At 54.4% G+C, this 23239-nt stretch overlaps 1 protein-coding gene across 8 annotated transcripts in view; it reads right to left on the bottom strand.

Annotated features, from left to right (window-relative positions):
- SEPTIN9 (septin 9) overlaps positions 1 to 23239 on the bottom strand; it is a 134406-nt gene that overhangs the window by 28837 nt on the left and 82330 nt on the right. The window contains exon 1 of one of the 8 annotated variants that reach the window (XM_056506029.1): positions 16398 to 16575. The exons of the other annotated variants lie outside the window; for them this stretch is intronic. The gene's annotated coding sequence lies outside the window, so the exon portion shown is untranslated. Of the gene's footprint in view, positions 1 to 16397; positions 16576 to 23239 lie in introns of those variants that run through there. 8 annotated transcript variants of the gene reach the window in all.

Genomic DNA, 23239 nt, shown 5'->3' on the forward strand with positions numbered 1-23239 from the left:
CACAGACTGGCTTGGTTCAAAGGGACCCAGCCTTGGACACTTCCAGGCACATGGCAACCACAGCTTCTCTGGACACCCCCTGCCAGGACCTCACCACCCTCAGGGAAAAAAATTAGGGCACATGGGAACTGTGTACAAGTTGTTCCCCAGATTAATTAACAAAATATTTTGTTTCAACTCATATCTGCTCCTTCCCAGGAGCGAGAGGCGGCGAGTGAGCAGCTAGAAGGACAGCCCAGTGCCATCCTTGGCTCACAGCAAGTGCAGCAGGGCTTTGGGAGCACTGCTGGCCCCCAGGATGGCCCTTGGTGCCTTTGGGGTGTTTGCACAGAGCAGGCACTCTCAGAGTGACAAACAGCCCAGACAGACTCTGGGGTTTGCTCTACAGGAGCACCTCCATTCCTGCAAGAACAGACTTCTCCAGGCTCATTTCTGGCTCTGAGCACAGGCAGAGGAAGGAAGCAGCTTCACCCCTCCAGTGCAGATGAACTGCAGAGGGATTAAGTGACTCGCCCAGGGTCACACAGACATCTTACAGCAGAGCCAAGAATTGGATCCAAATCCCCTAATTAAGGGTTTTAAAATCACAAACTCATTGTTCTTCTCTTAGAAAAACCTAATAATCAGAGTTAGGAGCAATTCTAACAAGGCCTATTGCTGTTGTGAGTTCTATCAAGGGATTTGCACTAACTACAGATCCAGCTTTTAGTCTTGCAACTAATCTGAAGCATTAAGGAAGATTCCTGCCTGGTTTACACAATCCAGTCACGGATTATGGGACATCCCTGCAGGTGAAAGCAGGTCCCATGTCACAGCCACACTGTGCAGGGCTGGTAGGGCCCCTGGAGAATGTGGTCCAGCACTGATGCACAGGGATACACCAATGAGGGTTCCAACAGTCCCTGAGCTTTGGGGACAATCCCAACCACAGTCCTTTGCAGCAGAAAACTGCCCAGCAGTGAGAAAACTGCCCCAGCAGCACTGCAGCCCTCCCCTGTGCCAGGCAATGCTCTGCCCTTGGCCAGCTCAGCCATAAACCCCCAGCTCTGAGGAATAACCAAGATCTGGAAATGAAGGCACTTTCCCCAGCACCACCCAGCCTGTGGGCAGACCTGCCAAAAAACTCACTCCATCCCAATGCCCAGCTCTCAAGAAAACATCAAATCCTTCAGGCACAGGCAGCACAAGCAGGACATGTTCCCTCTCAGGAATGCTGAAGGGACATTTCCAATATTACTGCACCTCAGCAATCCCCAGCTAAAAGTGCACCATTAGGGCTTAGGAAACAATTTTTATTCTTTCAATATTGCTGCAATGCTGCAATATTGATATTGCAATACCTGCCAGTCCCCAGCGACTTTGACAGACAGATGGAAATTCTGCCAGCTATATTTATAATCTCAGATCAATAGCAGAATGAAAAGCACATCCAGAGACCTTGGTAGAGCACCAGCAAACTCTGGAAATTAGCATGACCGAGAAAAGGACACCAGCTTCCAGATCACAAGACCAAAATTTAATTTTTTTTTAGCACTTAAAGAGACACTAACACCTCTAGCAGGAACAGAAAGGATCCCTCAATGCCAGGAACAGCTAAAACCAATCCCAAACCTTTTCTAAGAGCCTGAGTGCAGGTCTGCAAGTGTTACCACCCAGGGGGGCTCTGGCAGCCACCATGGTCCCTTCAGCATGTGCAGGGTAAGACCCCAGAACATCTCTAAGACCCACAGATCCATGACATTTCCCCCTCTCTGGCTGTACTGAACTCCCAAGTCCACAGATGATGCAGTTTTTTTTTTCTTTTAAGCTCCCTGGTGTCTGGCAGCTCCTCTGAGCAGCCCATGTCAGACACAGGTATCCCACCAGCTCCCTGGTGGCTCCAGTCTCCCTGGAGAGAGAGGGCAGTGGAGCAGCAGCACCTTGGGGTGCAGGCAGTGCCAGGTGCACCCCAGAGCCCTGCAGAGCTCAGGGACACCCTGGGGAGCACAGGGAGCAGCCAGCCCTGATGCCTTGCCCAGGAGCTGGATCCAGACCTCCAGCATCCCTGCACCAGGCTCTGCTGGACCCTCACTGCACCCAGCACTGCCCCAGCTCCCACCACACCAAACCCAGAGCCTCCTCCAGCTGCACAGCTCCAGGAAGGAAGGAAGGAATTATTTCACACGCTGTCACCAGCCATCACGTGCAGCTGGCACCGTGTCCTTGGTGAGTCACCTCTCCCTGGGGAGGCCCTGCCTCGGGCCCTGGTGTCACATCCCAGCAGTGTCCCTGCAGCAGCCTCCCTTCCTCTGGCACATTCCTCCTGCAGAGGATCTGCAGTCCCGTGAGTGGGGCAGGCAGGAGGCTCCTCACCTGCCTCAGCAATCCACCCTTTTCCAAAAGAGAACATGCTAGGAAGGCACTCTGCAGTCACAAATATCTGGGAAAAGCAAGAAAGAACCCCATTCCTCCCAGATTCCTTTTTCCTCACACAGGGCACTGGCTGGGGCGCTGGTTTGGGCACGGCTGTGCTGGTTTGGACAGACACAAAGCACACTCAGCATCTCCCAGGCACTGCCACAGCCTCAGCTCTGAGCACAGGCTGTGCCCAGCAGGGACAGCTCTGCCTTGGCACCAAAATGCTCCAATCCTGGGACCAGCTCTGCAGATGGCACAAGGAAACACACTTGGCTCCTTGGCTGCTCAGGAGAAATCCTCACCTCCTCCTCCTCCTCAAGGGCAGGACCTGCCCCCCCAGACACCCTCACAGATTATCACAAAGGACAAATTACCCCCAAAAGGGATAAAACAGAACTCTGCACCTCACCCCACCAGCATCCCTGAACCCCACTCCACCACAGCCCTGTATCCTGCTCCGTGGAGAGGGGAGAGCAGATGGAGCCTGCACAGAGCTCACACACCAAGGAGCAGCTCAGAGAGCCCCAGCATCCTCCACCACCACCTCTGACCTCCCACCACCAGCAGCACAGTCAAAGCAGACCCAGCAGCAGGGGCAGAGGATGATTTTGGTGAAAATAAATCACCTTTGCAAGAGAAAACAGCAGGCAGGGAAAAATTCGACCACCTGAGTCACGCCAAACTTGTTCAAGTGTTTAAACCACTTCACCCCAAAGTGACATCTCCTCTCTGGATGGGGAGATGCCCAGGCAGTGACAGCCCTGGGGGGGTCACAGCAACCCCCTGGCACAAACCAAGCTGCCAAGAAGTTGCTGGGGTGCCCTAACAGCCCCTGCAGGCCACGTGCAGGGATCCACAGCCCTGCAAGCTGCACATAATGGGCCCTTCTCCCTCCTTTGTCTGCTTTTAAACCTATAAACGCTGTTTGGAGGTAAAGAAGAAAGAATTTAGGGCATCCTAGCCCTGAAAAGAAGGAAAACTCCATTCAAGCTGTCTCCTGCAGCTTAATTAGTAACAACCCATCCCCAGCAAGCTGCTGCAGTGCCAGCTGTCTCCTCGGATGGAGGTGCCTTGCTGGAATAATGGTGCTTTGTGCTGTGATGGGAAAAGGTCAGGAGGCTGGGGGGAGGAGGAGCACGGGTGGGAGGGCACTGAGTGGCTTCCCTGCACATCCTAATGCTGTGAGTGAGTCCCATCTGCTGCTGGGTCAGCTGGGAGATGGTGGCACCCCTCCCTCAGCAATGGGGTGATCACACCCTAAAGCTCAGCAGAGAGAGGGACACAGGGAGAATTCAGGCCTGCACTCCCCCCACTGCTGGGAGGCCTGGGGAGCTCCTGATGCCACTTTACACTGCCCAGGACCCCCTCTGGGGAAATCCTGCTCTGCTCTTATCAGAAGGCTCCCTGATAAGAGCACAGGATCAGCCTGCAGGGAGACAGCAGTGTGTGCCCCTGGCAGCTTTTCAGGCCACCAGAAAGGGATGTTTCCTGCTACCATCTGCCTTTTGCATAAACAAACAAGCCAAGCCAGGCTCACAGCAGCAGTGGATGGATCCAAGGTGATGCAACAATGCAGCACAGTGGGGTAAACAAAGTAAAATGGGCCCAAGCCCAGGGTGTGAGGTGCTCACAGCCAAAGACTCCAGGGCATGGCTGTGAAATCACCTCCGTTTCTGCTTGGCCACAGAGCACAGCCCAAGCACCAAACCATCTCACCCCAGGTACAGAGCCAGCCCAAGTACCAAACCAAGACACCTCCCTGGACCCTGGGCATCACAGCCAAGGGTTCCTGGGACACCTCTGGGTGCTCTCTGCCTGCCATCACCCTGCCCCTGGCTGGTCATCCAGCCCTCCAGCTCTCCTGGAGAAGTGATGCTCCTGCCCCAGCCCAGTGCCACAGCAGGCTGGGTGGGCACTGGTGCACCACTGACATGGTCACTGCCCTCTGAGGAGCACACAGGCAGCTCTTGTGCTCTGCCAGCTGGCCTGGCCTCTGCTCTCACTGTCACTTTTGTCCCCTCTTTCTCCCACTCATGTCCCTCTGTGCCATCCAGGCAGCCTGGGGCTGCCCCAGCATGGAGACACCTCTGGTGCCAGAGCAGAACTGGGGTGCAAAGTCCCATCCATTTATCTTGGGGAAAAAAAGAGACTAAAAATGGCAAAGAAAGGCAGTGGGAAGCAGTGTTAGGGCAGGTCTCTGTCCCACAGACACGTCCCCTAGCCAGGCGCCAAGGCTTTGCACTGCCTCCCCCAGCTGGGCAGGGGGAGGACACAGCCCACAGTGCCCCCACAGTGCTGCCACCCCAGGAAAAGGTCCCTGCTGCTTAGCAAAGGGCCATTCATCACCAGGGCTGTGTGGGATGACAAAGGGTTAACCCACTGCAGCTGGGCCAGAAATACCATCCAGGACAAAGAGAGATTTCATGTCACCCGCACTGCATCCGCCCAGCACCAAGAAAAAGGGGCCTTAATCCGATTCCCAAAGAAAATGTGGCTTTTACAGCCCCGCCTCAGCAGGCCCTCCAGCAAGTCTTGCATCTACAGCAAGAGTTAACCCAGCCTGAGCTTGAGAAGGGGCCAGAAAACAGGAAGGGAAATCACTTTTCCACAAGTTAGTGAGAAGGGAGAGCTGGGTGGGGGTGGCTGGACACGGCAGCATCCCTGCAGCAGGGCCACAGGGACATGGATGTCTCAGCCTGGAACATCTGATGGCCCCAAGGCATCCCTAGAGCAGCCAGACCTGGGCAGTGCCTTTCAGGGGATTTATCAGGGGCTGGAGAAAGCACCACTGCTGATTCCCACCAGCTGCACCCCTTGCTAGAGATCACAGGGAGGGACCTGAGCACCCCAGTACTGCCTGATGTTCTGGGGATCACAAGGATGAGCCAGCAGAGATTTTCAGTGTTAATGGCAGAAGTCTGCCTCGTCCCCACGAGGACAGGGACCCCAGGGAACAAAGCCAGGAGGCAGACAGTGCTCACACCCACGAGATGTGGATGAAGTGTCTCTGCCTTGGCCTCCCAGCTGCCAGCAGGGCACTCATCCCACAGTGCCACGTCCCTGCCCGAGTCACAGCTGTGTCCCTGTGCCAAGTGGGGCTCGCCAGCCTGGCCCCTCTACCCTGTAACCTTGGAATGCCACATGCCCACTCCCCTCCTGGCTTTTGGACAGACACTTCCAGGGTGCCACTGAGCTCTAGTTGCAAGATTAACTATTTCACTCCCATTTTGGTGATTATTTTTTAACAAACGAGCTCGCTTTACTGTACTCTGTTCCACAAAGCCTGACAAATTTTGGGGATAAATGAAACAAAGCACAGTTGAATTCAGCCATAAGATGACAGCACCCAGCAGGCTCAGCTCCTCTCCCCTGTACTGGAGCAAAGCTCAGACCCGTTACCCAAGGAGCAGCAGCTCCAGCCCCAGCACAGCTCTGACAGGGCTGCGTGCAGGGCTGTAAGGAAATCACAGCATTTCAAACCACAGGCTATAAAAATTCCACCGTGCTCAGAGAAGGGAAGTCTGGATTCCCCATGGAGAGGAGTCCAGGAACTGCTGCTGTCAGGTTATTGGCCACCAAGCCATTAGAGCTTGCCACATGTGCATACCTCGAGCCATGGCCAGCACACCCCGGGGACAGGGGACCTGCTGAGGGGCTCTGGGGTCAAACACATTCAAACCCCACCACAGAGATACCCTCAAACCCCAGGCCCACACAGGGATTTTGATCTCAGCATGGGAAATCATGGATGGCAACCACAGCAGCATGGGAGAGGTCACAGCTCCCAGGGCTAGCACGGTCCTCTGTGTGTTCCAAACTTACTTTATCTGTCGTGACACATCCTTATCTGCACTCAGGGCACACACCCTGGACAGCTGTACTCCTGGATGCTGTATCCTACAATCTGGAATCACACCTGGACAAGGCAGCAGCACTTAGGGGTTCACACAAATCCCAATCCTTGCTTTGCTGCATTTTTAACTTATTTCAAAACCAAACCTCAGCCCAGTGCTGCCTGCACACACAAATACCCCACTGCCTGGCTCACCTGTCTCCCAGGGGAACTTAGTCCACCAACCAACAGTCATTAATGAGCACCAGGAGAGGCAGGACTCTCAGCCAGCACATGTCCAACAGCAGCACAAAATAACATCCCACCCCTGAGCTGCACCACCAGCCTGCTCCCCCTGCCACACCTACCATCCACAGCAGCAGGAATTCAATAAAATCAGCAGCTTTAACCCAAAACTTGCCTGGTGCTACGGGAGGCTGTTCCTGTCCTTCTCTGCTCCTGTAAGCTGACCCTGGGAAGCAGCAGCAGCAGCAAGCCCAGTGTGCTCAGCTCGGGGATGGCTGCATAGCCGTGGTTCCAGAGCAGGGCTTAGGGGAGGGATGGACTGACCTGCTATTTACACAACACCACTGAAATCACCAAGAAATCCGACATGCACAGCTCGGTGTGTGCTGCAGCCACAGCACAGGGCAGCAGCAGCCCCATCAGAGCCCAGCTGCTCCCCTGGCCCAGATCTGGCTGGCTCAGCATAGTATCCTCTGCCCTGAACACGTCAGCCCAGATCCAGCCCGGATGCTCCTTCCCTAAATGAAGTGTGGTCACACTGGGATGGATATAAAAAGCCCAGCCTGAAATCCTCTGGCATGAAGCTTTTCCTGCAGCCCCTGCTGCTTCCAAGGGCTGCTTGACAGGGACACATTGGGAAACAAAGGGAAAACATTGGAATATGGAGGGGAAACAATGGGATACAGAGGGGAAACAATGGGATACAGAGGGGAAACATTGGGATACAGAGGGGAAACATTGGGATACAGAGGGGAAACGCTGGGATACAGAGGGGAAAAGCAATTCCTGGGGATTCACAGTGACACAGCCCAGGCTGCCATGCCCAGCCATCCCCAGCCTCTGCCAGACTAAGGCAAGAGGGAAAAGCCCTGTGCTTGGCAAGTGCAGGGGGGTCCCACTGTGTCACCTAAATATCTGTGCCACAGTAACTGGAGCTGTGAGACAAGGATGCAGAGGGGCCATTCAAATTATTGGGGAAAAAAAAAAAAAAAAAAAAAAAAAAAAAAAAAAAAAAAAAAAAGGGGAAGAAAAAAGTGAGGCTCAGAACTGGGCCGGTTTGCAGAGCTCCAGGGCTGATGAGCCTCTGTGTCCCCCCAGCCCTGTCCCCCTGCAGGTCCCTGTCCCCAGCTCTGTGTGTGTCTGTCCCTGTGGTGTCCACATCCAATGACATCCCCATGTGCCCCCCTCCCTCTGCTGTCCCCATCCCCATGGCATCCACATCCCTGCAGTGTCATCATCCCTTTGGTGTCTCCAACCTTGTGGCATCCCCACCCTCACAGTGTCCCCATCCATGTGGCATCTCCACACCCCTGCTCTTTTACAGGGTCTGGGCTGTCCCCAGGGCTCTGGGTGATCCCAGTGCACCCCCCAGTGAGCAGGGGATGTGTGACCTGGGCACAGGCTGCAGCTCAGGGGGCAGGATGGGCAAGAGAAGGGGAGAGCAGGAGGCTGTTTTTGGGGAGCAGTTCCCATACAGGCATTGAAAGCCACAGAAAAGGGCTGGGCACAGGAGCCCTGCACCCACCAGAGCACAAAGGGATGCTCAGGACGTGGCTTTTCCCCAGTGTTCATCAGGACAAGGGGCCATCAAACACCAGGAAGTTCCTTTCCAACACTAATTCACAGCCAGCTTCCAGAGCAGAAACCAAGGAGTGAGGCTGCCCTGGGCTGCCAGAGCTCCCTGACATCACCAGACACACTCCCCTCAATGCACAGGAATGCACTTGCCAAAAGTAAGGTGAGAGCATCTCCAGTGCAGCTGCAGAGCCCTCACAGCCACACATCTGCCAGGCTGCTGGGGCTGTGCCAGCCCCTTCCCACCACCTGCACAGAACAAACCACACCTGGCTGGGGCAGGGCCCCCAAACTCAGCACGGACCCAGCCCAGGCAGCAGCCTGCCCTTCCCAGGCACTGCCAGCAGCCAGGGCTCCTTGCACCACAGGGCTGAGGGAGCTGGCTCAGGATGGCCCATCCGACAGCCCAGACAGCCCCACTCCTGGATCAGGTCAGGGCTGCTGCCACCCCGTGTCACCCCCAGGAGCTGATGCATCCTCTGTCCCTGCCTGCTCAGCCCAGCACATCCCATCCCACCAGGAGCCTGAGCAGCTCTGCCTCCTCCCTCAGCACAGGCCCTGACAGATCATTCCCCTGTGACAATTCCTGCATCATGTCTGTTATAAATGAGAAACAAAACATCTCAATATTCAGCAAAATTTAGATTGCTTTGTTTTATATAGACAGAACAAAGCAGTGCTGGGGGGCGTGGAGTGGGTGGTGACTTTTTGTTTCTCATTTATAACAACATCCCAGGTATTTTCCCCCTCCTTACCCTTCAAACCCCCCCACTCAGCTTCCCCACTCCACAAATCCCCACTGGCACGGCTGTGGAGACCCCAGCACAGCCCTTGCCACAGATCTGCACCCCCTGAGGCTGGGGAGAGCTCAAGCAGAGACTTACTCAGCCAAGGATGACGAGGAGGACAATGCACGCTGCCCACGAGAGCCAAGGATGCTTCAGCACCTACTTCAGCTCTGCCCCGAACAGCCTCCCCCAAACTTCTGAAAAGTTTTGTTCAATTCCCTTGGAAAAGGTCTCACAAAGCAGATCCCTCCTGGCTCTCTGCCTCGCTCACCACCAGACATGAAAAGCACTCGAGTTTCTCCCCGGGTAACGCGGGTAAAAAGCCTCCAACATCAAAGGCACCACACAACAGTTCTCGCCCCCCCATTCCTCCCAGGCACCAGTGCTGGGGCTGCCTCCCTTGAAAGCAGCAACCTCAGTGGTTGAGGCACCAACTGTGCTGAAAATGCAGTTCTGACTTAAAAAAAAAAAAAAAAATCAGCCACAAACTGGGGAACTTGGGGGCAAATCTGGGCCAGGCTCCCTTTCGGTGACAACATGACCAGCATGGTCTGGTGGGGTTTTGCCCACTGTCTGCTGTGTGGTCACCCCAGAAAAAGGAGAGCAAAAATACCCCTTGTGCCTGTCCTGCCTGCTCATTGCCCAACACCAAGAGAAGCCACTAAGTGTCCTGAAGCAAAACCACAAGCACCCTCCAAGCAAGCAGATTCCCATGGATTTTTCAGCAGCCTCTACAACTCCTCTCCCCCATCAACAACATCTGCCCCCTGCTTGGCAAAGCCCTCCAATATCTGCAGAGCAAAGCAGGGCGAGGAGGGACGTGTTTACCTTCCTGGAAAGAGGGAGCAGCATTTACACCCAGAACAAGGAGCCCTCAGCACAAATTCTGACACAGCAGGAACAGCCACAGACCCAGAAAACGAGGAGGGCTAGAAAACAGCTTCAAACCCGGCAGGGATCTCACAGCTCCTAGCAGCACATGGCTCCTTGGCCTGTTTCAGACACTCTTCATGCCTCCATCCCACACAGCAGTGGTTCCTGCCAGATTCCTGCCCGGGAATGCTGGGCTCCTTTCATTGCTGCAGCATGGAAACAAGGCTGGTGTGCAGGGGTGGGAGGGCTCTGCTGTTTAACACTTGGCCGAGTTCACGCTGTGATTAATATCACAGATACCAGATGTGCTCGGGGCAGGCTGGAGCGTATCCTAAATTGCACCAAGATGGAATTTTTGGGCAGTTTTCAGGGAGTGCTGAGGGCAGGCACTGATGGGAGAGCAGATTTACACAGATAGGCAAGGAAAGAGAATCTGTGGGGTTATGACCAGTGCCATAACCCCTGGGCCAGCTGCAATCCATGGGCTGCAGTTCTAATCAGCACCTTGTCATTTTGGGGGCAATTACTCCAATTCCACATGCTCACAGCAAAAAACACTTCAGTCTTACCCTGCTTATCTCTTGGAACTTTGGCTCCAGAAGGAACAGCAAACACTGCTAAGGTTGGACCTCTCCATGCAGCTTCCCCACTGCAAGCCCTCTCCTAAGCAAACCCATCAGCAGCATCTCCCCTCCCCTATGGGAGGAGTGCCCCAGGGTCACCTACACGGGTGTCCCTGTAATTAGAACCAAATCCTGGAGCAGCACTGGAGACTCATTCCAGCTTTTTGGAGGCCATGCACTGCCCTGATGGACAGCTGACCTCCACCAGGGTGACTCCTGGCTCACTGCTGGGTGCAGGGGGATGTGGGGCTTTGCCTCATGGCCTGTCCCTGCCCAGCTGACCCAGCCCAACACTTGCTCCAGGATGGGGAGCACCTGGCTGTGCCAAGCAGCCACAGAGCAGCAAAGTCCCTCTGGGGCTCACTGCAGCTCCACAGAGGGACACAACCAGCAAACACAGGCCCAAGGAAGGAGGGGTCTGCTGGAACACCTTCAGCATTGTGTGATGCCCCGAACCCCCACCATGGGATTTCAGAGACCTCCCTTCTCTGTGCAGGGTTCCCTCCTGCTGATCCCACCCATGGGACATGGACGATGTCCTCCAAAAATGAGCTCAGGCTGTGCCTGGACCTGCTGAGCTTTTGTTTACTTCTTTGCCCAGATTTGGGAGTGAGCTTTGGGTTATTCCCACCTCCCCCAGACCAGGCCAGCCCCACACAGGTGCCCAGCTGTGGTTCACACCCATTTCAGTAGCTCTGGGTGCTGCTGATGACATGACTGGTGGCAACCAACAGCACCAGTATCACCAGGGCTGTCCCACAGGACAAAAACTGGAGAAGAAAAAGGTTGTCCAGGGCAGAGTTAAACAGTGCTAGCTGTGTCTTCTGCTGTAAGCATGAAAATAAGCAACAAAAAGGAGCATTTCTCCTCCCTGAAACTCCATGAACATGCTTGCTGCCAATGGGGAAAATGTGGGAGCCTGTCTGTCTGTCCAGGCAGGACCTGCAGCAACTCTGGGCGTGAGAAATCCCAAATTCTGCATCCCACAGGGCTGCCTTTGTGCTTCTGCTGAAATGGTGAGGTCTGGTTGGCACCTAAAGCCTGGTTTGGGGGTTCATCAGGAGAGGAGGAGGGGCAATTCTCTGCAGGCTCCCAGCTATGGCTCCAGAGGACTTCACCCAAGTGAAGAATCTCTCTGTTCCTCCTCTGTTTTTTCCCACCATGGATCTGTGCTGTGCATGCAAAACCAGCTCTGAGCTGTGAATTTACACCCAGAAACCAAAAGTAAAAGATCTCCATTATTCACTTCTATGAGCAAAGGTTAAATCCTACCAAATACATCAGCCTTTGTGGACAGGACAAGCGTTTGGCAGCCAGCAGGAAGGAACAGGAACGTGGGAATTCCTCCTACGACTTGGCAGCAGGCTCTTCCCCAGCACGGGAGCTCTCTGGGGTCTGCTCAGCCTCTGCCAAGCCAAGAAAGCCCCTCATTCAGGCACTCAGGAATCTCACAGGACATCCTCAGCTCAAAGAGGAGTTTAAATGAGCAGCTGGATGGATTCAAGCTGCCTAAATGTCAGAGAGAGCAATAGGAAAGGTGGGGTAGCAGACCTGGAGCTGCCATGTCCTGACCTGCTCTTTGGAGAAACACCTCACCCTCCTGAATACAGAACATCTCTACAGCAACTCAGCTCCTGAGCCAGTCATGCTGAGCTGTCACACCATGTCTGCCTGCAATGGGCTCCACCATGAAAGAAGCTGTTAGTATTTCCTGGGAGGTCAGAGGGGCATCCTGCCTCCTCCTGCCTCACCCCAGCTGCTCCCACCATCCACTCCCCATGACAGAGCACATCTTGGGGTGTGATGCCCTTGCAGCATCAGGGTGAGAGGGCAGTGCTGGGCTCAGAGGCACAGGAGAGCCAAGACATACATCCTGAAAGGTATTCAGGCACCTAATTCCAATAAGGCTGTAATACCTCCCAAGAGATTACAATGGATAGATGGATATAAAACCCAAATTTGAGGGATGGTTTGGGGCAGACCTGCACCACAATCACTCCAAGTGGGGAATGAAGCACTCAGCACCTGCACCCAGGTCTCCATCACCATCCACCCTACTGGGCATTAAAAACACCAACCCCAAACCCCAACCCATGAAACCAGGGCAGCCCCACTGCCCCCAAACACAGCCCATGGAACCAGGGCAGCCCCACTGCCCCATAAACCCAACCCATGGAACCAGGGCAGCCCCACTGCCCCCAAACCCCAACCCATGAAACCAGGGCAGCCTCACTGCCCCCAAACACCAACCCATGGAACCAGGGCAGCCCCACTGCCCCCCAAACACCAACTCATGGAACCAGGGCAGCCTCACTGCCCCATAAACACCAACCCATGGAACCAGGGCAGTCCCACTGCCCCCCAAACACAGCCCATGAAACCAGGGCAGCCCCACTGCCCCATAAACACCAACCCATGGAACCAGGGCAGCCCCACTGCCCCCCAAACACCAACTCATGGAACCAGGGCAGCCTCACTGCCCCATAAACACCAACCCATGGAACCAGGGCAGTCCCACTGCCCCCAAACACCAGCCCATGAAACCAGGGCAGCCTCACTGCCCCCCAAACACCAACCCATGAAACCAGGGCAGCCCCACTGCCCCCAAACACAACCCATGGAACCAGGGCAGCCCCACTGCCCCCCAGCTCTGCTCAGAGCCTCCTCCCTGGCTGTGATCTGATAAAGGCACAGGCTCTGCTCTGTGAAACTAGTTGCTGCTTAAAGGTCATGGGCCCCAATGTGGTTTGAGGTTTTCTGATCTGCAGGATGCAGCTCTCATGTCTGACACTCTCCAGAAGCTGAAAGCAGAGAGTGCTGCTGACTTCAGCCTATTTTTGGGGTTGCAGGTCCCCTCACAACCCCACAAGAACACTTGGGAATCTATCAACCATCCCCATTTTTAACCTGAAAAAAAGCACTGAGGGCTTTAAGACCCTGGATCCATTAAAGCAAAGCCTGTGGTGAAACTTATTTTCTGAATGAAGAGCAACAGGGAAAATCAGCTTTTGAGGCAAAGACTGGGTGCTGGATCCACCCCTTGAGGGAGGCAGGCAGGTCCAGCACAGCCCCCTCTAATCCCTGCCCTTCCCATCCCAATCCCTGCTCCTCCTGAGCACACCAGGGGAAGGCAGAACCCCAGTCTCACAGAGACTGCCTGAAACTCACTGCCTGGGCTCCAGATCACCCATTCATCTCAGATTTAAGACAAGCTTTAAGAAAGATTTAGGACAAACTTTGGCCTCCCTGCAGACCTGTGGTTCAGCAAGACAAGCACTGCTCCCTGCCCTGGACAGAGTCTTTCAAGGAGCCCTTTCCAAACCTCCTCCCAAACCTTTCTGTGCCTCTCCCAGGGCTCTGTGTCCCTCCTGGGAGCTGTGGGAAGGAGGGCACATCCCATACAGGGACACCCTGACCCACAGTGACAAGGAGGGAAGGGCTGGCAGGGGCAGACCAAGGGTCAGCCAGCCTTGAGAAGAAAAATAAACCCCCCATGCAGGGATTACACAGCAGCACCACTCCTTCCTGCAGCCCCACAGCTGCTCAGCACACCCTGGGGCTGCTGAGCTGCCTGAAGGGCACCAGGGTGTTCCTTTTCCCCACCCCACCTGGAGCCCTGTGGATCCAAGGGTGCTGCATGAGTAGCTGCTTCACCAGCTGATGGAGCAGGGAGGATAAAAGCAGCCCAAAACCCTTCTGGGGTGCACACACCCCTGCCCCATGGTCCAACCACCCTGCTGGTCCCTGCAGAGTGGCAGCCACAGGCCAAGGGATGACTCTGGGGCAAACAGCTGCATTTCTGCCCCAGACAGCCCCAGCATCTGCCCCAAAGCTGCCTGGTGCAGCCACCCTCCTCTCTGCCCCCCACACCCTGCATGGCAGCCCAGGACTGGCTCCCACTCCCCACCAGTTATCCAGGAGCACTGGGCACCTCTGATGTGCTGCAGACACACTTCCAGCCAGCTGTGACTACTTGTGGGATTTAAATCAGCCTCATCCTCCCCTCCCCCAGGTCTGCTGGCCAAAGCTTCCCCAGGCAATGCACCCCATGGAAGAACAAACCCCAAGGGCTGTGCTGCTCAGCTTTAGGGGGTTATGTGCCATGGGGAAAGATGGGAACAAACCCTGAGCTCCCCCAGCCCAGAGCTGCCTCTGAGGATGGGACTCACCCCTCTGGATGCACAGAGAGCTGCCAGCATCCCACACGGAGAGCAGGGAAGGAAGGGGTCAGGGCAGGAAGCCTGGGAGGAGGGAGCCTGAGCACAGCATAATGCTCCATTCACACTGCCCCCCCAAAATGCACCCACACAGCACACAGCTCTGCTGCTGCTCCTGGGGCTCGACAGCCTCCCAGGGGACTCAGCTCCCAGCCCTGCTGGGATTTCTCCCCATTATGGGCAATTTCAGGATTCTCAGTGATTCCACGGGTGCAATTTTCCCTCCATTATGAGCATTTCAGGATTGTCAGTGACTGCTGGAGGAAGTGTGTGAGCTCAAACCCATACTCCTCCTCTAGCTCTGCCCACAGCCCCCACCTCATTCCTCCTGCACCTGCACACTCCCAGACACTGCTCAGTTTTAATTTTTTTTATCCAACTGATAACATTCTGAATAAAATTCCCTAAATTTCCATGCTCCAGCTGGCAAACCAGGGTTTGGAGAGGGATGTAAAAATCCCCAGGGAGCTGAAGGTGTGACAGCCACCCCAGAGCTCCAGTGAGCTCCTCCCTGCCCATGGGACCCCATCTCTGCCTGCCCTTCCCCACACACATTCCCATTTCTGTCCAGCCCTGTCCATCTGTCCTGCACACACAGCAGCTGCTATTCCCTGCCTGGTCAGGTAGATGGTGCTCAGCCAGCACCAAGCAGGAATTCATCTGTGCTGGGAGGATTCTGTGGTCTCTGATGCAGCCAATAACTCAGCAGTGATTCCACTGATGGGTGAGGAAGGTCCTGCTCCATCCCCAAACAAACAGGACCAGCTCAGACCCAGCCATCCCAGACTCTCACCTCTCACTTCAGCCTGGCAGACAAACTGCTGCAAGCACTGCAGCAGAACCCCTGCAAGCATTTCACCAAACCACTGCTTTTCCAGCTCCCATTCTCTGCTGGAAGCTCACTCTGACGACATTTCACCCCACACCTTCGCCCAGTTCTCCCCACACATCTCCCAAAAAAACCAAAGCACAGCAAAGCCCAGAGGAGCAGGGAACACTTTGCCCTTTTTTCCCCCCCAAAGTCAGGGGGATTGGGGCCAGGGGGAGCCACAGGGCCCCTCATCCTGCCGGAAGCTGCAGGGGGAGGGGGTGTCCAGGCTTTCCATCCATCACCCCAGGGTCACCCTCCCAGCCAGGCCGGATGTAGGATGTCTAATATTTCTCCAGTTCTGTTTTAACACTCACACCATCTTGGGACAGGAAGCTTAAGCCATTTCCTGCAAGGCATTGCTCTGCCCTTCAAATACTTTCAGCCTCGGTGCAAACTGTTTTAAAACCCAGCCTGGCAGCTGGTGGTGTGAAATCAGAGGAGGGGTTTGTCCAGGGAAAATTCAGTTTGTGAAACCTACCCAGTCCCTGCTGCTGCAGAGCAGCAAAATAAATATTGCTGTGGAAAATAAAAGAGAGCAATTAATCTTGCACGTCTGAAAAATGAGAAGGAAAAGCAGAAACTCCAAACAATGTTCTCTGTGCCTCTCCCAAGGGACACAACACTGGTCCCCAGCAGAAAGCCACAGCCATGTCCCCACTTGTCTCTGCAGCCACAATTTGAAGCTTTCCCAGCTTTGCTCTTTCAGTGCAGCCCAAACCATGGCTTTGGTTTGCTGCCCTTCAAACGACTGGCCCATAAATAATCTGTCCCACACATGGGCTGAAATAACCCCAAAGAGACCCTTCCCACTCCTCCAAGCGGAGGAGGAGACAAATGCTCATTCCCTGAAGCTCTGCAGAGAACTGAGGGCAGAGCTGGAATCCCCCCAGACCCCACAGGCCAGCAGAGCTCAGCCCCATACCCACAGCCCCACACCACCCTTACAAGGATGGGGACAGAGGGATGGCAGCTCACCTCTGCTGCTGTCCCAGCCCTGTGCCACCTGTGAGCACTCCTTATCTCCTCTCAGCTCTTCTCCAGGTGACAGGCAGTGACACGGGGCTGTGAACAGGGAACAATTCACGCCCCAAGCCCACACAGAGGGCTCGGCTTCCCCTGAGCTCCCACTCGCAGGACTGCTCCTTCCCAAGACTCTTCTGCCCAGGAACTGAAGCAGAAAGGAAACCCCAGAGCTCCTCCAGGAACCCTTCACCTCCCAACCCCAGGGCGTGCACTCCTGGGCTGTAAATAAACTTTTATTTACTACACAAAGTAGGGCAAGGAGGATTGTTTCCCTGAGGAACGGTGGGAGGAACATCAGTGCTATGGCAGGATCTCAGATTTCATCTGGCTCCACAAAGCAGCTCCTGGAGACCTGGCAGGAGCCACACAGGGCATGGTAACACCCCTGCAACACCCAAATCACTGCCAGGTCACACAGGAACCCCTCAGGGCACAGACCTGCCCACCACCCTACACCCAGCACTGCCAGGCTGGGAGAGAGCAGGGCTGCAGCAAACCCACCTCCTGCATCCCCCAGAGCAGCACAGAGCCAAGGTCCAGCCCCTGCAGCTGGACCCTGATGGATTCAGTGCTGCCCCCAGGACCACCCACACCCTCATGTGCTCTTATCAAGGTTCTCATCACATCCTGGAGCACTGAACCACCCAGAGCCAGGGCATCATCCTCAGCACTCAACTGCATCTCTCATCTTGTCCAAGGCCACCAGAAGGGGTGGGCAGGGGGTCTGGAGGCCAGTGTGACCCCAGGGGGAGCCCCAGCAGCCTGTGAACTCGGCCTCCCACTTCCACCCCGTTTATCTGCACACTGGGATGCAGGAGGAAGCAAGTTCAGCCAGAGTTTGTCTAAACAATTATGTTTTATCAGAAAAGCTGCTCAGATCTGCTCCTTTTTCCCAGGACAATTCCAAGGTAATGTCCATTCTCCATCCAGCCTGCACCAGATGGAAGCAGGGGAAGAGGAGGTGAGGCAAAGAGCATCCAAATACCCCAAATACCCCTGCTCCTCCCCCTGTGCCAGCAGCCTCCAACACTCACATATCAGGAGGCACAATCTGCTCCCCACACACCCAAAATCTGCCTTCCAAATCTTTCTTTCCTCTTCAAACTACGGGTTTTTCAAATTTAGGAGCGAGCAAGGTAGACTGGCAAGGTTTTGATACAGAAAGCACCTGATACATCCTATTTCTCCTGGAGAGCTCAGGACCCCCCTCTGTAGAGCCACTCCTGGGCTTCTTCCACTCTGCACAACCCCACAGCACCTCTGGAAGCAGGACCAGCTAATTCCTAATCACCAGCTGAACCTGGAAGAAGAATGAACCCAGTGCAAGGACTGAACCTCAGGCATCTGGCCACGTTCACCAGCTCCCTGTTACAGAAGAGAAGCTGCAGTGGGCAGAGGGATTCCTCCAAGACAGCACAGGCAGGGTCCCCACCAGGCTCTCCTGCCATACAAATTTTGCCATCTCCTCAGGGTTTTTCTGGCTCTTGTTCCATGAACTGATTTGCACTGCAGATGGGAGGGAGCTGCCAGTGAGTGCACTGCACATGAGATGGAGCATGAGCCTGGCATTTGTAGCTTCAGAGACTGGAACCAGGGACTCATCCTGTACCTCCATGTGCCAGAGCTTCAGAGAAGGGTCCAGAGCACACCAACTCCTCAGTGCACCAGCAGAGAACAGCACAAGCTCCTAGATCAGAGCAAACACCGAGCAGAGCGAGCAAAATTCCCCAGCCAGAGTCAAAACACACAGGGGAAGCAAACACAGGCAAACACAGGGGCTGCAGCCCCAGCTGGGTAGGGCAGCTCCTGTGATGTCCCTCCAGGTCTACCCAGCCCACATGAAACACACCCCAGCTGCACTGGAGCTGGAGTTGAAAGCAGTGCCCTGCAATTCAAGACTTGTGAGTTACCACACAGCTGTGGGTGAGGAAACTCCTTTCAGGAGATCATTAACTTTTATCACTGCCCTCTCCTCCTAGGCACCACATCCCTTTGGATTCCCATCTAACCTGCTCACTCTATGAGATCTCCACGAGCTGAGCTTTTCTCTGGAGGAGGGAAGGAATGTCTGTCCCACTCCATCTGCAGCAGGAGAGGAGGAAAGGGGGGAAGGCAGAGCCACCATAAACAGTTAAAGTACTGTGGATAAGCACCAAAGAAAAGCCTGACACACACTCCAGTAAATGATCATCCTCAGCAACACAACAACCTGAGCCAAGGGGAACAGGCTGGTGGGGGCCTGTCAAGCACTCATGATAACAAGGGATTAATGCCCTACCCAGTTCTGTGCTGCAAATCCCTTTTCATCCCCATCTCTGACTCTGGGAATAACACAGGAGAACACCTGATAAGACCACCTGACTCAGACAAACCCTGGACATCTTCTCAAGGGCTGAAAAACTAAACATAAATCCAAGGTTAAGTTCATATTTGCCAGAGCATCATCAACCTCTGTACTTCAAGGTGTTGAAAAATGCTTCATTTCAGCCATCCTTCATTCCTGCTGGACAAAATGGCTTTTGCCATGCAAAAACCAGCCCACAGCTTCCACACAGAACAAACTGCAGGTGACACAATCCAGCAACCCCAAATGCCCACACTGTCACTCCTGGGCTGGCACAGCAACCTTAGATGGTTTGTTAAAATTATTTGCTTTTCGTAAATGCATAAACATCTGCAAAGTTGTCTGCAAAATACTTTGGACCAGACCCTTGGGTCCAGCTTTGTATCCCAGCTTGTCTGGTGCTGCCTCCATGCCAAGATAAACCAGAATGATTCAGGAGGGTGAAGTATTGATGCATGTGACCCCACAGAAACCTTGGGAACTTCTGTGCACAGACCAGTTCAGAAGATCAATGAAAGGGGTGACCCAGATTTAACCAACCCAAAGGAAAGCAGCTCTCTCCCCACATCCCTCCTTTAAAACCTCTAAAGATGTAAGGAAAACTGGGCCCAAAGAAGTCTGAGCACAGGCTGCAATCCAAGACCAGCTGCTTTTTCCATTTATAGCCACATTCACTTCAGCTTCACCACAGCATTTTGGACAATGTAGAAGTGTCTCTGTGTCTGTTTGTTTGCTGGGGGAGTAAAGAACACAATTGGCTTGATGTCAACTTATCTTTTTTTGCTCACAACAGCATTTGATCTTCTCAAAACAAAGTTATCTCTCTATAATCTCAATTCAGTCCTCTGACAGAGTTTATGGAGTTGGCACTGCACCCAGCCTATGGTGTCCCTTCAACTACTGGCCAACAGAAACATCTCAGGCACGGGCAGCAGGCTAGAAATAGCTTAAAAGAGAAGGATTCCTTAATTACAGAAGGTTCATCACCACTGCCATCACTTCCCTCCCCCAGCAGACAGCAGAGAAGTCACAAAACCAGAGGCCAGGCCTTACTGCAGGAGATCAAAGCAAACTCTTCCTTTTATCTTGGTCAAGATAACGGATTTTATTTGCCTTATCAGCCTGTAGGATGATTAACCTAAATGTGAGAAAGCTGGAGGATCCAAAGGAGCTGATGGGTGGGGAGCATGTTCCCCAGCAGGACTGCCAGGGGCTCCAGACATGCAAATACTCAGGATAAGCAGAGAAATCCTGGCTCTGGTTCCTACCCACCCCCCTCAGCCAGGGCTGGGTCTCCCTTTGCCTTTCAGCACACCTGGATGAACACAGACCCCACAGCAGGCAGGAGACTCGCCCCTTTCTCAGCCAGCAAGGGCACCTCCACCCAGGGGCTGCCCAGTTTCCATCAGAGGGACTCAGAGGCTGCTGGGGTGCTCAGGGCTCACCCCCAGCTGGAGCACAGACCCCATGGGCACAGGTGAGCCTGCAGCAGGGGCTCTGAGCTCCACAGACACACAGTCACCCCTGGAGCCCTCCTGCAAGGCATGGACAGGCTCAGCCACAGACCCAGCCCAGCCATGGAAGAGGCCTGCCACGTCATGAAGGCCAGGCCAGGGTCACTCTGCAGCTCAGCACAGAATCACACACTGCTTTGGGTAGGAAGGGACCTCAGAGAGCACCCAGTGCCACCCCTGCCATGGCAGGGACACCTCCCACTGTCCAGGCTGCCCCAGGCCCTGTCCAGCCTGGCCTTGGGCACTGCCAGGGGTGGAGCAGCCACAGCTGCTCTGGGCACCTGTGCCAGGGCCTCACCAGCCTCACAGGGAAGAATTTAATTCAAATATCCCATCCAACCCTGCCCTGTGTCTGTCCCTCCATCCCTTGTCCCCAGTCCCTCTCCAGCTCTCCTGGAGCCCCTTCAGGCCCTGGAAGGGCTCTGAGCTCTCCTGGATCCTTCTCCTCTCCAGGTGAGCACCCCCAGCTCTGAGCTCTCCTGGATCCTTCTCCTCTCCAGGTGAGCACCCCCAGCTCTGAGCTCTCCTGGGTCCTTCTCCTCTCCAGGTGAGCACTCCCAGCTCTGAGCTCTCCTGGATCCTTCTCCTCTCCAGGTGAGCACTCCCAGCTCTGAGCTCTCCTGGATCCTTCTCCTCTCCAGGTGAGCACCCCCAGCTCTGAGCTCTCCTGGATCCTTCTCCTCTCCAGGTACCCCCAGCTCTGAGCTCTCCTGGATCCTTCTCCTCTCCAGGTACCCCCAGCTCTGCCAGCCTGGCTCCAGAGGGGCTCCAGCCCTAGAGCATCTCTGTGGGCCCAGAGCTGACTGCAAAGCCAGCCTGGCTGGGCACTGAGGAGCCTCCCTGGGATGTTCTGTATCAGTGCCTGGCAAAAGCCCCTCTGTGCTCAGAGACAGACAGATGTGAATGGACACACAGCCATGTCCCCACCACTGCAGTGAGCTCTGCACTCGCTCCAGCAGCTCCATGTGCCTCTGATGTTGGATGCAGCACCCCCAGCTTTGCCCTCTCCTGGTCTCAAATCCAGCTGTGGCAGGGAAAGGAAATGGGAACCGTGGTGTTTCCTATGGGAAACTATCCCTGTGCAGAATGCAGCCCCACTGGGGAGGTCTCTGCCTTTCCTATGGGCCCTCAGGGACTTCCAGCAAGGCAAACAAATCCTCCTGGGCCTGGCTGGCTGCAGTGCCTCATTTCCTGGGGTGAATCCTGCCCAGCTGGAGCTGCCACATGGGACAGCATCCCCACAAACTGTGCCCGTGCAAAAAGGGACACGTGTGACTGGAGATGAGCACAACATAAGGAGCTTGGGGACAGCATTCCTGGGGGACAGAGACGTGCAGCACCAGCACCAGCACAGCCACAACACCTGGCATCCTCAGTGCCCACATTACACCCCAAGCACAGCCCCCAAAAAGCACAGCCCCCAAAAAGCACAGCCCCCAAAAAGCACAGCCCCCAAAAAGCACAGCCAGGAGCACTGGCTGCTCCCTGCACACCCAGTGCCCTGCCCCTGCACGTGGTATCCTGGATCAGGCAGTGTCTCCATGATGGGACACATTCCTCTCCCCCACACATGCTCCCACTCTTCCTTCCAAGTCACTGGGCCTGCAGCTCTAGATTTTTCCAGATTATCTCATTTTTGGCACCTGCACTCACAAAGCCAGACTCAGCGTTTCCCACTCAGCCCCTCCATTTGGAATCCTGGGCTGTAGGAATTTTCCCATTAAAAATAATAACAAGAACAAAAAAAAAAAAAAAAAAAAAAAAAAAAAAAAAAATACTGTCCATAACCAAGCCTGAATCTGTCAGCTGGTTTTGGAGGAAACATTTCCCTCCAGCTTTAATCTCTTTGTAAGTTAAAGAGCTGGAAAGGGTGACTCACAGCATCTCCATCCCAGGGAGCCTCGCTGTGTTAAGAGTTGTCCAAATCCCTATAACCTCACACTTGGTGTCACCCTAGCAGCACAGGACAGAAGAAAATCACCCCAAGGCTTGTGTGGCCTCACTTCTCCATCCCTGGGTGGATGGATCCCTGATCCATGGCAGGATGGGGGCTTGAAACTCATGGGAGGGCACTGGGCTGCAGCCCCCAGCACAACTTCCCAGCACACAGCAAAAAGTCCTTGGTTTTCACAAGAATTTCAGTGGATCTCAAAGCTTCTTTCTTTCTATTCAGTAAGTATAAGTATTTTCAATTGTTTAAATTTTAACCCAACTCTACGGGAATTCTGAAGAAAAGTCTTTCCATAGGGCTTCTAGATGGAAAGAACAGTGAAAAAACAGTTGAATTGCTTCACTCTCCTGATGTTGCCCTGCCTGTTGTGCAGCAGAATAGATGGGGGGTCCTGCTGAGTTTAAAGAGGCACCTGGCACCCTGTGTGGCTGTCCCAAAGTGGCCATGGGACAAAGACCCCAACAAAGCTGAAAGCTCAGAGATGTTTTGCAGACCCCTGTTGGGACACAGAGGAAGGTCACATCCCTGTTTCAGGTGAATGTTCTCATTGCTCATTAGATCTGCTCTGATTTAATACACAGGCTCCAGAGCATCCTTGCTGTGAAGCCCACGGGGCAGTGGTGGGACAGAGCATCCTTGCTGGCTGAGTGCTGTCCCCAGGGCCTGGGCAGCCACAGCAGCTTGTGAGGAGACCAAGAGGAGCATCAGATCCCACCAGCCCTGACTTCTCATCTGGAAGTGCTTCCAATCCATCACCTGAGGTGCCAGGACTGAGCCTTCACCCAGCACTGAGCCATCAATACAAACAGGAACTGGGAGAAGTAGAAACAGACTATTAAACCAAAATGGAAATCATTAATTTTTCTGGGGCTAGCAATGCCTTCCTCCATCTCCAAGCCCAACCACCACACACCACAAGGAACAGAGAAGGCCAAAATGTTCAACCACACAAGCACAAGAGATGGGAGGCACAGTGGAAGGGGAT

This window comes from Oenanthe melanoleuca, chromosome 18 (genome assembly GCF_029582105.1).
Source record: "Oenanthe melanoleuca isolate GR-GAL-2019-014 chromosome 18, OMel1.0, whole genome shotgun sequence".
Classification (NCBI taxonomy): Eukaryota; Metazoa; Chordata; class Aves; order Passeriformes; family Muscicapidae; genus Oenanthe; species Oenanthe melanoleuca.